Source organism: Homarus americanus, unplaced genomic scaffold (genome assembly GCF_018991925.1).
Source record: "Homarus americanus isolate GMGI-L3 unplaced genomic scaffold, GMGI_Hamer_2.0 scaffold30108, whole genome shotgun sequence".
NCBI lineage: Eukaryota > Metazoa > Arthropoda > Malacostraca > Decapoda > Nephropidae > Homarus > Homarus americanus.
The window spans coordinates 10,102,629-10,110,150 of record NW_024748109.1 but is presented as its reverse complement, the minus strand read 5'-3'; the positions used below and the strand labels follow the sequence as shown (position 1 = coordinate 10,110,150).

At 39.1% G+C, this 7,522-nt stretch overlaps 1 protein-coding gene across 1 annotated transcript in view; it reads left to right on the top strand.

Annotated features, from left to right (window-relative positions):
- Positions 1-990: 990 nt before the first annotated feature.
- The window catches only part of LOC121880019 (organic cation transporter protein-like), a gene marked incomplete at its 3' end in the record, with an annotated part of 49,692 nt that continues 43,160 nt past the window's right edge, over positions 991-7,522 (top strand). The window contains 3 exon segments of the mRNA XM_042386970.1: positions 991-1,134; positions 2,085-2,188; positions 3,183-3,328.

The window sequence follows — 7,522 nt, the reverse complement described above, 5'->3', positions numbered from 1 at the left end:
ATCAAAAGCAAAAAAAAAATTTTAAAACACTAAATCAATATTTTTCTTTTTTTTTAAATTCTTGGTCAACATTTAGTCCAAGTATCATCTTCCTAGCTCAGAAAGTGCCTGAGATATCACCCGGACAAGTAAGTAAGAAAGAAATGAAAACAGAGTAACCAAAAGAGTACCCCATAGTTCCCATACGTTATTTGGAACTCGTATCATCGGGGAAAGCACTTCACGGGGCACCTACATACGGAATGGGGAAGGAGGTGTACAACACAATAAGGAACACAAGAATAGAGTAGACAACAGAGGATGTGAATATAATAAACTTATCATGAGAATGTGCAGCTCATTCTGGTCAGCTTGCAAGTCGGTCGGGCAACATTCGGGCGACACAACGTCTGAAAGGTCAGATCTTTCTAGGGTGTGATACATAATGTAAATCCAAGGCAACGTTATTGAGCAAGGTACCTGTGTCTTCCTGTGTGTGTGTCACGACGCAAGCCACCACCTCGTCTGTAGTAGCGCATATTATCGTTCAGTGCTGGGAAAAAACTCATGTAGGGTTCTTTGTCTTGTGAACACTGTGATCATCCGCGCTATGTTTCCCTTGTCACTGTTGTAGCCGCCGTACAGAAGTATATGACTCATGAAATATAAAATGATGTGACTTGAGCATGGCTGCTCAATGACAGCCAGGAAAGAAACTATGCAACAGCTACTCTTATAAACAACTATAGAATCACTTCTATCAATTCCTTCCTCGATGTAAAAAGAAAATTCGTGATGAGCTACTTGTGACTGCCTCAGTGCACACAACCTGACACCCTCCAGCACCGACGGCTGCTGGTCCAATACACACACACACATAAAACTCGCCATACCCCCACACCAATATATTGATCGACACCAATATAACTCCATCCTTGTCTTCTGATTATATTCAATAATTTTCCACAACTACAAAAAATTTCACTTTGGCCAATCTGTTCTTCCACACTGCATTAACAGCTGACTTGTGTCCTCCTTCGCAGAGATTCATGCACCTACACAGTGGACAGGTCATCCTTGGCGGGGTTGGAAGAGAAACACTGCACCGAGTGGGACTTCGACACTTCCGTCTTCACTCGGACTCTCACCTCTGAGGTAGTGTGTATGTCAGCTGCCGTATTGATATTGATATTAAAACAGTTTAATTAGCCAGAAAAATACAGATTCATGGGGGGATAATAATGCCAATATTGATGTGGCTGAGCCAATTGAGAGTCTGAGCCTTCTTAGTGGCACCACTTCTGAGTCCGAGCATTACATGTTGAAGAGCAGGAAAAAACATAAACATTACGATCAACATAACAATAAGGCCGTGTTTCTTATATTAACACTTATCTTACATTGACCAAAACTTCCATATCGCCAATGTTACTTTTGGTAGGTGTAAAAGATACTGTACATGTGATTTGATATATAAAGTTTGATGGTATAAGAATGCCAAGTATAGGACTACTGAATTATTTCCAGTGAAAAAAACATAATAGGATGCGTTAATTAAGGTAGCTGTAAGCAAGTCGTGAATGTTGTTATACCCTGGACACTTAACAGTGAACCTGGAAGACTTTCCTAAATTAATTTTCTTAACTAAACAAACTTAGGTTACCACCTAACCTTACTATGTTCAGTCTTTAATTAATCACTTCATCAATATGTGATAACACAATGTGGAAATGAAGAGAGAGAGTTTCACACTTTTAATTAGGCTTCCCAGCAATTATATTATGAACCAGTTGCTGTCATAAGGGAACAGCGGGATCCGGGTACCGTTTAGACATGATTATCGTAATACACTGTACGGGTATTCATAATTGGCCGCCACTAGATCTCATCTTCATGTCCGGTGGGTAACTGGTGTTCCAGGGACACACTCTAAATTTTATAATAATTATTACAACAAAAAGTTACCAGCCAATCATTAAAATTAGCAGTGCCATATTTTGTTAGACTTTCAGTTCATTTTTGTCAAATCTTTATACATTAAGACTTGTTACCTCACTTTTTTATCACCTTTTTGGATGTGTGTATAAAGGTTTTTCTGTCAACAGTTCGGGCTGGTGTGTCAGAATGCGTACCTCCGAGCTAGCTATCAGAGCATCTACGCGTTCTCCACCATATTCAGTCCCTTTATTTCGGGATATATAGCTGACAGGTAAGAGAGGTGGCCATTGTCTCTGTATAATTACACTCCTGACATAGGGCCTATATCTATCACACCAGCATAGCATGGACACTGGTCGCAATACAATTTCCATAACAGTTGCACATTACATATTATTCTCTGAACGTTATACAGAAAAATGTTTGTTTAGCTTATCCGACACTACTTGTGTTACGGCGGCCAAATGGATACAGAGCTTGCGTCCAGTCTAAGAATTGCTGGCTCGCGTCCGGAGTCTCCCCCCCCTCCCCCCCTCCCCCCCTTCCCTTCTCATCCACCTAGTTGTGAATGGACACCTACCTTCACAGTTGGTAAGTAAGGACATTGAGTGCAGTAATATACCAAAGTTTTAATATTAGTGTGCTACATTGACACTACCCGTAACGAGCCATGAGGCCTATGGAACCCATCCATGTTGCCTGGGAGATGTTAGTATGGTACAATGTGAAGGTGAGTGTAACCTCAGGGTGTTTGTGTCACCTAATAATTATCCGCTGAGAAAACTTCTTCAGGTGAGTTTTCCGACAGTAAGTTTTCTGCAATGATTTTTTGCTTTTCTTACACATTCACTATCGGTTAAAAATATTCCCAACTGAACTAAAATATTGAGAATGTCTTATAAATAAGTCACAGTATTTTTTAAATGATACTTTAGCGATGTACATCTTAGCAGTGTTAAAATATACATGAATGTGTAGTGGTGTGGACCGTGAGGGGCTTTCGTCATCCACTTATGTGTGCCGTAACATGTCCCCATCACACAATCTATTTTTAATGTAAGTTTCTAGGAGGCTATACTCTAATGGTGATGTAACTGTTGGCAGTTACCATAACCAACTCTAATTTACTCGCGTTACCTTGATGACATCCTTCACTCGCTTAATCTTTCCTGAACTTCATGAATATTACAAAACTGGAATTTTTTCCTCTATTTTTTTTTTACTTCTTTTGCTGAGAGTGTATGTTTGTGTGTGTGTTCCTGCAGGCACGGAAGAAAGGTCGTGGTGGTGGTGTCACTGGTGGTGTACAGCTTCACATCCCTCGGCACCTCTGTCATCACTAACTTCAGTGTCATTCTCGCCTTCCGCTTCATTTTGGGAACCTTTGCCAACCCCACCATATACATACTTTGTGAGTACTTAGACAGTGTTGTACTAATTCTACATGTGTATGATATCGTGCATTTTAGAAAAAATTGTGTCAAAACGATAATTTGAATATAATTAAGATTTTTCCGAGAAACTCGGACTGATATGTAAATAAGAACACCCACTAAAAAATTATTCGGCACCCGTATCATATTGTATCACGCCGTAAGGGTGCCGAATATTTTTTTATTGGATGTACATTAATGTTGAAGTATTCTGTATAGTAATGTGCACCAAACAATACTGTAGACCCAATAAAAAATTATTCGGCACCCTTACGGCGTGATACAATATGATACGGGTGCCGAATAATTTTTTAGTGGGTGTACACATAATATAAACTATAGGTGAATGTTATCGTACTTACTGAAGTAACATAACTTAACCTAACTTAACCAACTTAACCTTACCCGGCCCTAACTTCGGTAAGGTTGGTTATGTTAAAATAATGAAAGACGTCTCAAACGAAATAAGGCTATCTCTAATAATGATGCGTTTATTTCCCTGGAGTCTTATCACTGAAAACTATAATTTATTCATATTTTTTGTTTTAAGGCTTGATCAGGCAGCGATGGAAGTAACTACAGTTTTACACCATTTAATAGAAAAAATAATAGACAGTTAACCAATGCACTTTATTGTAGTTGTTTTGAACAGATTAATGATATAAAGAATATCACTGTTCTACAAGTTGATATATTTTTTTTTTGTGGGGAATAGCCCACCCGGGCACAGGTCATCCATCCACAACGGGGCCTAGGGGGCCAAAAAATATGAGTAAAAAGAAATTAAAAATAGAAAAGAAAAAAATATATTAACCTACACCACGAAGCTGCCGGAAAATCAGCTTTTTCAAGAGAGACAGATTGCATGAGTATGGAAACACAGAAGAAGGCAGAGCATTCCACAGTTTGGCTGTGGGAGGAAAGAAGGATGTACTGTAACGGGTTATTATAGAATCTAGTGTGACCGACATCCACAGAGAAACGGTGGGCACCGTGGGCAAGACATGTGTTACGAACCCACGGCCTTGCCAAATCCACCAAACATTGCCCGTTAAAGTACCTGTAAAAGAGAGAGAGTGAAGCAACATTGAGGCGAAGAGAAAGGGAAGAGAGATTATCAACTAAAGGAGGAGAGATAATAAGACGAAATGCCTTTGATTCCACCCTATCTAACAGTTGGACAGAAGAAGTGCCACCCCAGAATGAGAACAGTACTCCAAGTTGGGACGAATGAATCATTTATAAACTCGAAGCAACTGCTCAGGAGTGAAGTAGCTACTGCATCTGTACAGTATTCCCAGCTTTCGGGAGGCAGCTTTAACAATGTTGTGGATGTGTGGCTTCCATGACATATTAGAGGAAACGGTGAGGCCTAGCATATCTATTTTAGAATTTGGCAGAATGATTGCATCCTAAAATGTGATTGGTGGGAGATTATCTAGTATGGAAAGTGTAATTGGTAAATACTGAGTTTTACCACTGTTTCTACCTCCCCATTAAGAGATGCTGCACAGATTCGCTTCGATAGATGGAATGATATCAGCTCTAGAAACAGATCTAGTTTGAGAACCAACGTTTTAAAAAAGTACAGTACAGCTTCAAGATTGATTTGCTGCAGTGGGAAAAAAGGTTGAAATTCAACCTACATTATTCTGTTTGAATAATAATTATGATCGCCCGGTAAGGAGATTAACCTGCCACGTCAACTCGATACAGTTTATTTCAGTCGTACCTGTCAAATACAAATAATCAATTTACAAGGGGGAAACTGAAGGTTAGGTGACATATCATATTTATACATTTACCTAATATTACCATACAAATGAGTAGATTATCTTGATAGTAAACACAACATAAGCTGCATATCATCAGAAGTTACTCAATTAATATTCTTCACGTCCACAATGAAACACAATATTTTCACACTTGCGTGTTGCACGTTTGGCTTGGACCAGACAGCCTCTGGTGAGTTTAGGGCGATCAGTTGCTGGGTACTGCCGTATGTTATCGTCTAGGGGCCTGGCCCGCCTGGGTGAACGTCAAGTCATTTCAGCATATACTAGGGCTGGGCAAGAATCGTTAAAATTGGAATCGACAGTTCCGATTTTCAGTGCCAATGGAATCGCTGGAATCGATTCGAGAATCGATTCCTCAAAGTAAGTAAATACTGTCATATAGTTATAGGGGGCAGCAAAAGGCCTCCCCCATGCCTCACGGGACTACTAATCTCTGTCATGTCATCACTGCTGTCTTGGAAGGACAGCATGTAAATGTATTAAATATTTAAATGTTATTTTATTTGGGGAATACAATAAACTTAAGAAAGTAATGAAAGATGTTTATTTCTTACTTCTTTGGAAGGTCAAATATTTTTGTTGTTATTACCAAAAATCTAGTTTCCTTTAAAAAATAATATCAATAATTTGGAAATAAACATGTATTTCTTATCTGTTTACTTTACAGAAATATAATTTCCGTAGTATAAAAATAATGCCAATCATTTTGGAAATAAATACATACTTCTGATCACTCTGATTATAAACATTACTCCTTCACAGTACACAACTTCACACATACACTAATACCAATTGTTGATCAATCAGAATAATTAATTGAAGCCTATACAGTATATTGGGAAAGTAATACAGTTTTTGTTCAAACACAGCAGTGAACTAGTCATAATGTATATAGGACTGATCATATATATTATATTGGGTTAGAGTAACGAAACCCAATTGTCTGTTTCTTCCTTTTATTAAGAAACTGTTGTTGATGCAATTCCTGAGTGTAAATCAACGGTAACTTCCACTATTTATGAGTGTGAAGAGAGAGGACGGCGGCTATGTAAATAGACGGTTTAATCACGTCCGTTTGATGTGAGATTATGAGTGGGACTGCACGTGGGTGCCGGCTTATCCGAGCTGACCCATGTTCTGACATACAGTCACGTGATAAGAGCATGACATTTCATAGCCAGTGGAAAGTTACAGGGGATGAATCAGTATATAAATCAAATGTAATGAACCCATTTATATAATACTTCTGTTGATGAGACAGGGGCCATTACATCGCTCGGTCACCTACCACCCGAGCTCTGCGAGGACTAAATAATCTCGCAGACTACATCCTACACAACCCTAACGATGTTATAAACATATATGTAAACACTAAGCTGGTGACTCTGCAACCGTAGGGTTTTCATCAACTACAGGGGTCCTAGACTTAAGTGTCTTACGGGTTAGAATGTTGTGGATAATTGTCAATTTGGATGATACTGACTTATAATAACAAAACAGAAACATAACTGCCAAAATTTACTCAATTGTGGGAATTGTTAGACTTGGTATTGCAACTTCCCGTGACAAGTAAAATGGCAAATTATTATTCAAATCAGCAAATTGGGCCTCTTTCAAGTAGGAAATAACCTTTAATTTCTCTGAAACGATCTTAAATTTTTTTACAGTAAAGTTCATAACAGGACACATGGGAATTAAATCAGACATGAGATTTAAATTCAAGGCAAAATGCTGATGAGTAGGCAAGGTCCGTAATGAACTACAAGTGACTTCACAGTAATCCGGAGCCTTGTAATGACCTTTTACAACCAACTGCTTACCACCATCGTGGCATTTTAAAATAACAGTAGTGACTTAAGGGAAGAATTAATTTGGGGAGTTTAACATCCTCTCCCTATTCTAAAGCAAAAATGACTGCTGACCATAACGGATCGCGTCGTTGCTCATGCTCCAGTTGTGAAAGAGTGAACGTTGATACAGGCATCACTGGTGCTATATTTCTAGACAGAGCGTCGGCGACAACATTCGCCCTTCCCGGTAAATACCTAAACTCGGGGTCAAATTCCTGAATTGTCGGATACCAGCGTGCCAATCTGCCTGATAAGTTTCTGCCATAGAACAGTTCAGTCACTGCCGCGTGATCCGCAAATACAGTTATCTTATATCCAAATATAATGTCCTTAAACTTCTTTAGTGCCCACACAACAGCTAACGTCTCCAAATGCGTTACTGAATAACGTGTTTCAGCATCATTAAGTTTACGACTTGCAAAAACTATCACTAGAAACTTTCCTTGCGAGATCCTCTTGCATGAGTACGGCTCCGATCCCTTGTCCAGAAGCGTCAGTACAGAGGGTGAAAGCTTGAGTGCAGCCA